Source organism: Hyperoodon ampullatus (genome assembly GCF_949752795.1).
Source record: "Hyperoodon ampullatus genome assembly, chromosome: 6".
NCBI lineage: Eukaryota > Metazoa > Chordata > Mammalia > Artiodactyla > Ziphiidae > Hyperoodon > Hyperoodon ampullatus.
In genome coordinates, this window is record NC_136919.1 from 89,932,704 (window position 1) to 89,940,809 (window position 8,106).

At 40.2% G+C, this 8,106-nt stretch overlaps 1 pseudogene across 1 annotated transcript; it reads right to left on the bottom strand.

Moving 5' to 3' along the window:
* Positions 1 to 2,721: 2,721 nt before the first annotated feature.
* Positions 2,722 to 6,654, bottom strand: LOC307054258 (3-hydroxyisobutyrate dehydrogenase, mitochondrial-like; annotated as a pseudogene). The gene is made up of 2 exons: positions 6,643 to 6,654; positions 2,722 to 3,756 (listed from the first exon to the last, which is right to left on the bottom strand). The product of its transcript is annotated as a 3-hydroxyisobutyrate dehydrogenase, mitochondrial-like (transcript).
* Between the last annotated feature and the right edge of the window lie 1,452 nt (positions 6,655 to 8,106).

Sequence of the window (8,106 nt, forward strand, 5' to 3'; positions counted from 1 at the left end):
GACTCTCACTTTTCCCCCTGTCTCTATTGTGGGTAACAGGGCACACTTTGGGCTGAGAATTCATGCTGTGGTCGGAAAAGAAAGAAACGAAAAATACCCTCATTAACACTGCTCTTTAACAAGTTCATCAAATGGGCCTCAGGCATTCTAAACAGCAGCAATTAAAAAATAACTTCAGATTTCATACATTTCTTCCAGTAGGATGAAAAGTTGAGGTATGTTAACTTTAATTTTATGGTTTGGGTGAATACAGAGTTCGATTACTCCCTGTCAAAGCAGAAATCGGCCTTTTACAGGGAATAAGTGCTAATTAAGCAAAACAGAGTAAGCATGTTATATGAAGTATATTTGTTTCTTTTCTGTGCACTTTGGCTGCACAAGCTCTAACCACAGTTTCCGGAGCGACCATCAGTGCTCCCTAAGAATGCCAATGCAGTGTTCCGTCCAGTTAGTGGGGTGCAGAGACCAGTCAGAATGCTGATGCTTTCCACAAAGGAGATGGGGCTAGGGAGGCAAATGCAATCAGGGAATATTATCTCTGTCTTGTGTGCCTGCTACAAAACAGTGTCCTCTCAAGACTACTCTATCCCTTCTTTGCTTTATACGTGTATGTGTAAGTTTGTGTATGTAAGCTTTACAAGTCTCTCATAAGAGAAAACTAAAAATGCCCAGGAAAAAGACAAAACTGCTTCAACAGAGAAAGGTCTCTCTGTTCCAGTTGAAGAGGATATAGAGTTAATAACAGGAAATATCCATCCCCTGAAACTGTATGAAACATGGATGCTTCCAAAATTTACTCAACGTCTCACTGACCAGGCTGTAATTTTAATTATTATTTCTTATGATTATGGTAGATTAAAAGTCTCAGTAGTATGCTAAAACTCTTTAACACTTGTTGACCTTTTTTCTTGATAGCTTTCCTCCTGCCAGGCTCCAGCCAACAGTAGCAGTAACAGATATCCAGATCTTAAGAGGATAGAAGTATAATGGTGCACTGAATATGGAAAGGAAGAACCAGTAATGGTTCCTATACATTCATAACGCGAATCAGCATCAAACTAAGGAAAAAAGCTTCCCCAAGAAGAAGTTGACAGCAAATAGTTTCGCCTCTTAATGCATTGAGGAAACAACTTTGAAGTTATCCGTAGCCACCGCTTCTGAAGCGACCAGTAGCTTTGCAACTATTAGTTTACTTGTATTAGATTAATTTATATTAGAGTTTATTTAATGTAATTGCTCACAAATTTTAAACCATTTTGTATAGTGTTCTGTATCTGTTTAAATGAAATGCTTTCCTAAGCTCAAGATCAGTGTTTTTATGTTGTGTAAATTATGAAATTACTGTGGAATATCTGGTAAACTTGATAGGAAACCCCAGATGTCAGCACTTTGCTGGGCAAGATTTAAAGTGGCCCACACCATTAACCCTCATCAGGAGCAGTAGCAGTGGGCTAAGTCATAAGGGCACGCCCATCCATTACATTCACCCAGGATACTGTGAGTGAGAATCAAAGGGCAGTCAGACAGAGACCTCTATGCTCAGATTCCACTGCCAAGAAATGGCCTAAGTCAGCTCTTGTTGTTGAAGAAAATAACCCTTTAGGAATCAGACTGAATCCTATTTTAAGTTTTAGAGGAGGAAGGATACTATTTAAACATTGATGAAATGTGCCTCTCTTTTTTTATCAGCATAGAAATTTATTTGAATTCAAAATAATATGGTTATATTTAGCATAGTGTAATAACTATCTAAAGCACATATCATCGCTGGCTCTGAAACAGTTCTAAAGATGTCATTCTTTTGAAGTAAAAAATATGCAGTAAAAATGTACAAGGAAGCAAAAATATGAAAAAAACAGTTTGCTGAGTATGGGAAGTTGTTACAAGATGGGCACACCAAGATAACTGTAACAGAGTCCAAATTACATAACATGCAGCAAGGACTTCTCTTGCTTTAACAACTCCTAGAAAATAAACCAGTAATCTCAATGCAAGAATATCACCACTGGGATAACAGGACAAATTTTCTGAGGCACACAGGTAGTAATTCACTATACTTCCCCTTTCTCTAATACCTTTTCTCACACCAATTTCTTTTCTTTCCTCGACGATAGATTTTATCCTGTTGAAAACAATTTTAGTTTTATTTGTAAAGTGGAGTAAATAATATCCTGAGTGAAGTAGGCAGCATTTTAGCTGAAGATGCTCAGGAATCAAACTTTTGAAAAAGGCCAATCAGCTAGCTAGTTAGCAGTTACCATCAGTGGCTTGCAGGAAAAAAAAAATTACAGATGATATGTTTGTTAAATAGATAAAAAGAATAAGCAGTTTAAAATGGGTGAAAAATCCCAGGATCTATTGTGACCTAGACCAGAGGTCCCTAACCTTTTTGGAACCAGGGACCGGTTTCCTGGAAGCAAATTTTTCCAGGGAGGGGGGGCGGGGTGTGTGGGGTTCAGGCGGTAATGTGAGCCATAGGGAGCGGCAGATGAAGCTTATAGCTGGCTTGCTTGCGACTCACCTCCTGCTGTGCAGCCCAGTTCCTAAGAGGCTGCGGACTGGTACCCGTCCGAGGCCAAGGGGTTGGGGACCCCTGACCTAGACACTCAAAAGCAGACAGTTGACCTTTGATTAAGCCCATTTTCCTGTGGAGTGAGCCATAAGGGGCTCCAAGACACAGTTTGGTTTCTATGTTTCAGTGTTCACAGCCAGAGGGCAAACTCAGAATGTCTCCTCCTCTTGCAAAAACTGGACCACGAATGAGAAGTCTTTTTTTGAGTAGCCCTTCACGCACAACATCCCTGCAGATCTGATGGGCTTGACTGCCCAGAAGGATTGGGCTCTTCGTGCTGGTAGCAGAGCCTCATGCTAATCCCAGATCCTCAGCCATGAGTGTTGCTCCAAATCCGCCCTGATAGTAATTAGCCAGGTGAACTCCATCCATCGCCCCAGGTACAGGATTGTAAGTGTCACTTGACCAACATCGTCCTAAGCTCGTATTTAGGATTTTAGCCAAGAGTTTTGGGTCAAGCCCTAACCTGAGTCCCAGATTCATAGCTTCAGCAGTTCCAATCCTACTAATAGCTAAGAGCAAGTGTTTGCAGATCTTCGAAGCCTGGCCAGTCCCAACAGCTCCACGATGCACCACATGGGAGACCATGCACCACAGCAGCTCAACCCCTCCCATCCTAAATGTGAGGTTGCCAGACCGAGCCGTTCCCACACCACCAGAAACAGGGGCATCCGAGAAAACTGCTCCCATTTTCTCAACTTCTTTGGCCAATTCTCTCAAAACCATAGGATCAACAGTACTGGAATCTATTAATAGTCTTTCTTCACTTTTTTTTGAATTCCATTTGCTAGAGTATAAGCTTCTAGCGCATTGATGCACTGTAATAATTCTGTCACCTTTTTCGGCTACATCCGCTGCAGAAGACACTACCGGGTTCACTTGCATCTAGAAGCTCTTTGCATGCATCAGGGAACACATCAGCAATAGTGAGTGGCTAGCCATGTTTCAAGAGCTCTTTTGCCATTGGATTCCCCACGTTGCCTACTCCAGTGAATCCAACTGGAGTCTTGGAAGCTACTGACCTAGAACACGGCGCTGCAAGGCTGGCCACCGACGGCTGCTGCAGACGACTCCCTGTACCAGAGGCCGGAGGTGGCTCCACGGAGACGGAAGGAGGCTGACACGTTGCCCGCGCCCCTCCTTCCCACGGTGACCTCCTCGACTCCCGGCTCACCCACTGGCTGCTATAGGGTGCGTGGTGCGGAGGGCCGGCTCGGCTGTGGCGATTCTTAATACCTCTTTGTTACTAGGTTACACATACAATTTCACCTAGTGAGCAATTTAACAGAAGGAATTTTTTTCTACGGCATTTTTGTGGCACAGCAGATAGAAGCGAGGTCACTATTTCTTTGAAAAACTGAACTAAAAATTTATAGAAAGTCATGATTCATTCTACAAATATGCTGAGCCAAAGAAATGTGGAAATTGGTGTGATGGAGGAAGAGCGCTAGACTTCCCTGATGCTCAACTGGGACCTTTCTTCTGGTGTCAGAACATGGTTGTGTAACTCCTTTAATCCCAGTGGATTTTCCAAAAATTCCAGAATCTTCAGATTTTGGTAGCCCCTGTTTACTGCCTTTGCCCCCCCATGCCAAACCCCCACCCCACCCTGCACACATTTATTTTTTACCAGTTGTCCTCCGGGGTGCTTTTCTTTATATAGTTATTGCAGCAGTTTGTTAGACTACTGACCCCCAGTGAAAATGCCCCTCCCCCCCGTTTTCTCACCCTGTGTAGTTTTGTTCCACCTTGACCTGGGTTTGGTCACGTGACTTGCTTTGGCCCAATGGCATATCAAGAGCTGAAGCTTGGAGGGTACTCGTGCTTTAGGGCTTGTCCTCATGGAAACCTGACATGTTAGGAAGCCTGGCTAACCTAGTGGAGAATAGGTCCAGGCCACAGCCAGCACCAATGGCCAGACATGTGAAAGCAACCAGCCCCAGTCCAGCAACCAGATGATGGCAGCCTCAGTAGTCACCTCAGGTGAAAGCAAGATAGATCCACCCAGGGGATCCCAGCCCATTCTGCTGATTCACAAATTGTGAGGAGATAAAGTGCCTGCTGTTTTAAACCACCAAGCATAGGAGTAGTTCATCACACAGGAAGAGATATAACTATCTTCACTGTTAGATTATCTTCCCATTTTATACCATGTTTCCCCTCAAACGACTGCTCCTTTATCCAAGATTCTAGAAAAGAAATAACAACTGATGAGGCTGATAGAGCCTTAACATTTTTTTAAAGCTTTATAAACTTTTAAAATAACTATGTTAATAAAATCAATATTTATTTGATCACAAAATTATTTTCTTCAGTTGCCTTAAGAAGTAATGCAGAATTGTACGAAGTTTATAAATCTGGAGGCTCTAAAAATGTGTTATTCCTTGGATTCAAGTCCTAGTGTACTTTATGTGGGCATTCACGTTTGCAAAGTGATTCCAGGAAATTTGCGATTTCACTTTACAACTTTGGCCTAAGGAGTCTTATGATATTTTACCTGAGAAAAATAATATATTAATTCCACTTTCAGCTATTAAACCCATGGCTTCCTGTATTTTCTAAATTCCCTATCAGTAAAGAAGACTACGTATAGCGTACAAGACTGTCATGATTAGGAGGAAGGTAGTACAGAAAGAACCTGTCAAATTAGGCATTGCCCAGTCATGTCAGTATACTAACGTGGGGAGCCACAGGCAGCTTGAAGCCTGGAAAAAAGACAGATACAATGTAATGATTATCCTAAGGATCCGCATAATGATTCCTATGATTTTGTTTTAAATATTAATGGCAGAGGATTCTGGGGAAATGATGGTGGCTACAGAGAAGATTTTTATCCCTGAATATGCCACCCCTCCCCTAAATACACAAGCCCCCACCCCCACAAAGAAGAAAGAAAAGCATCTAGGATAGCAAGATCAAAAACCCACAGACAACATCTACAACAAGGTGTCCACATTAACTGCAACATACAGCCAGGTAGGAACAAATCAACAACAGGAAAAAGACCTACATATGTGTATCCCAAGGTGTGTGGGAGGAAGATGAGGGAAGGACTCTCTCTCTCTTTCAGGAGAGCCAAAGGTTACTATGGTTCACGAACTCACTGAGATTGAAAAACTCACTGAGAACAGCGGCAGAAACCGGGAGTGAATGTTGCAGGCTCCACTTTGCAGCTGAGTGCAAGAACTCTGAAATGTTCTGAGGATGCCAAGTGTTCTGGGGTCTGTGAAACCTTGACGCCTATCAAACCAAAGCACCATTCCAGAACAAATCCCCATACTCAACAAGGACAAGAAAGAGGAGCCCTGGGTAAATGGGCAGAGGAGGGCCGAGGAGGAAGATTTTAGAAATTTTAAGGTCATTTTTTAAAATTATGTTGTGAAAATAATAGAAGATAGTGAGCCCTGGAGTTCTGAAGCTAGAAATTATATTCTGATCTATGATTCCCTCCTAAAGTGGAAACTTATTTCATTTAAAAATGAGTGACAGAAGAGTATTCCACTCACATCCTGTAGAAAATCAGTGAGAAAAAAAAAGAAAAAAGAAGGGTGAAAAGAAAGTTCCAGCAAATCCTGAAAACGTGACAGGAAGACACGTCCACAGAACAAATGAAATTTATTGCCTGATATTGCGGAAAAAGTAAAAGAAATTTTAAAAGGAATAGAAACTGGTTTTAAGAAAAACATAAAAGAAATTAGAAAAATTCAGAAATGAAGTGATTGGAGAATAGCAAGATTTGAAAAGGTGAAAAAATTCAGTAAGTAATTTGTTTAAAAAAAATCATGTCTCGAGAGAAGGTTAAACTAGAAGGAACACAAGTTTGAATAAACACAGTGGATAATGCCTCCTTGGAGAAACAGCTGATTTCAAATCCAGCATAAGAAACGAACAAGATGTTCCTGTTACACCTTGTCATACAAGAGAGCTGGGAAGACTTCAAAGACTACTGTGGTTGTGTGGAAAGGACTCAGGAGCCAACTTGAACAGGATCCGTGAACCTAAGAGGGGACAATCTCTGCATCGATATTTGTAACAACCTCACTGAAAACAACAACAAAGAAAGAAAATACCTCATTAGTCATCTTCGGAAGCTACTTTGGAGTCAACCTTTCTCTCTCCTGTTTTTTCTTTTTTTGTAAAACTGGTAAATAAAATAAAAGAAACATTTATTCTTCCTTTCCTAATTAAACTGTAACTCAGGGCAACCAAGTAGTTGATGAAATAATCTTCTAGCTAGTAAATGAATAATAATCTAATTAGTAGAATATCACCATTTGGTACCCTTAATAAATTAATGGATCTAGACATTGATCATTAATGGCTGCAACGTCACAGGAAGACAGACACTTTATAGTTCCTTTTGGAATTCATCAATATTATCTATGAAGTAAACTTGACAAAAAATCACACCTGAATTATGTCAGTGCTCTAGATCTATCTACCAACTGACAGTAAATACATGGGCCAAAGGAGCATGATAAATATATAAGCATAAAGGGGATGCAATCAGCATAATCCAGACAGTTGGGAACCCTACTGGATGAATGCTTTGAATTCAATGACAAATACTTGCAAGAAAAATGAGCAAATTGAGTTCTTTTAAACCTATACTTTAAAAGAAATTGTGTTTGGATCAGCAATCAAATAAATAATGGTTATTAAAATAAAAATACATTTATAGGACAATCAAGGAAACATGAACTGACTGGCTATTTGTTGATATTAAGGAATTATTATTATTTGCGGATGTGTGATAATGACATAGTTGAGCTAAAAAAGGGCAGTTCTTGCATTTTAGAAATATGTATACTGACGTTTTCACTGAGAAAAAGAAATCTGGGATTTGCTTTAAAATTGCTGGGGATTATGGTGGTAGTAGTAAGAGAGGGTATAGAGAAAAGATATTGGCCTGAAATTGATATTTGATGAGAACAATTGATGAAAGTTTCTACTTCTTTCTTTTTACTTCTGTAGATGTTTGAAATTTTCCATACTAAAACATGTTTTATAAATGTAGATGGCTTGCAATTTGCTCTTCTGAGCTCTCAGAAGGCAAAAAGCCATTCTTAAATTAGGAGCTTTCTTCTCCAGCCAAGAATTCTAATGATAATTGTGTCCCAACTGGCCAGTGCACTCAGATTGCTCTGAGATCTGTTGGTGGAAAAAAATAAAGAGGCTCTTTAGTCTTAGAAGAAAACAACAAAGAGTAAAAGCTGCTGCTAGGTCTAGGGCAATAGTGTAGTACCAGTATAAGACAAAATATTAGTTTCTTCCAAAATCCACTTGTTACTACTGTGTATACTTTTGCAGCAAAATATCTTTTCTACATTGTCAGCATTAAAGTAAATTTACTATTTAGGTAGCATTTAAATTATCATATACTCAAAGCCTAGAAAGAATCCCCTAGGCTGAAATGACATTAAATCTTATTTTGGCCATTGTAGTGTATTCTCCAGTCCTACTTGCTTTGTCTATAACTGTCCTAAAAAGGTGTGAGGAGATCTGCCAATATTAATGCCAGGATTCAAAATGAG